This window comes from Etheostoma spectabile, chromosome 17 (genome assembly GCF_008692095.1).
Source record: "Etheostoma spectabile isolate EspeVRDwgs_2016 chromosome 17, UIUC_Espe_1.0, whole genome shotgun sequence".
Lineage (NCBI taxonomy): Eukaryota > Metazoa > Chordata > Actinopteri > Perciformes > Percidae > Etheostoma > Etheostoma spectabile.
The window spans coordinates 8,170,143-8,170,854 of NC_045749.1; the positions used below are offsets into that span (position 1 = coordinate 8,170,143).

General features: G+C 53.4%; 1 protein-coding gene across 1 annotated transcript in view; it reads left to right on the forward strand.

The window, feature by feature from the left end:
* The first annotated feature begins 63 nt into the window (after positions 1-63).
* Positions 64-712, forward strand: part of ndnfl (neuron-derived neurotrophic factor, like) — a 10,083-nt gene continuing 9,434 nt past the window's right edge. Inside the window, exon 1 of the mRNA XM_032541016.1 lies at positions 64-628. The gene's annotated coding sequence lies outside the window, so the exon portion shown is untranslated. The remainder of the gene's footprint in view (positions 629-712) is intronic.

The window sequence follows — 712 nt, forward strand, 5'->3', positions numbered from 1 at the left end:
CTCTCTCTCTCTCTCTCTCTCCTCATCACCACCCCCATTTAGCGACCCCACCGCCAGCCCCCTCGCACTCACCCACTCGCTCCCTCACTATCAGATTGCACATTCAGATACACAAACACACACAATCCCACATTTGAATTGCAAGTGAGCTCTGTTCACTACCAGAGGAGGTAAACAGAGGGAACAAGTTAAAAGAACAGAAGGGGGGAAAGAGAGAAGAGACAGAGAGAAGAGAAGAGAAGAGAAGATAACAGAACAGAAGAGAAGGAAACAGGCTTCACTGACCGGATGACATTCACACAGTTTTTAGCAGGACAAGCCTCCACGTGTGGAGGACTGAGAGACAGAGAGTGAGGAGAGTGCCTGAGGAGCTTTGCACCACACCAGGGCACACAGGAGCTGGGACAGCCCTGAAGGGACACCTCCTGAAGAAGTAGGGAGTGAGCAGCACCCCATGGGACACAGAGTCAGAAGAACACCCGACAGCAACCTGCTGTCGCTCCTCCTCTCCTCTCGACCAGCTCTCATCCCCTTCTCCTCCTCCTCCTCCTCCATCCTTGCTCCCTCACTCATTTGATCCCATCCCTCACTTCCTGCGCAGGAGAGGGAGAGCATGCACTGAGAGAAGGTAAGGGGGATGCATGCATGGATGTTGTTGTCCAAGCCTGTGTGTGTGTGTGTGTGCGTGTGTGTGTGTGTGTGTGTGTGTGTG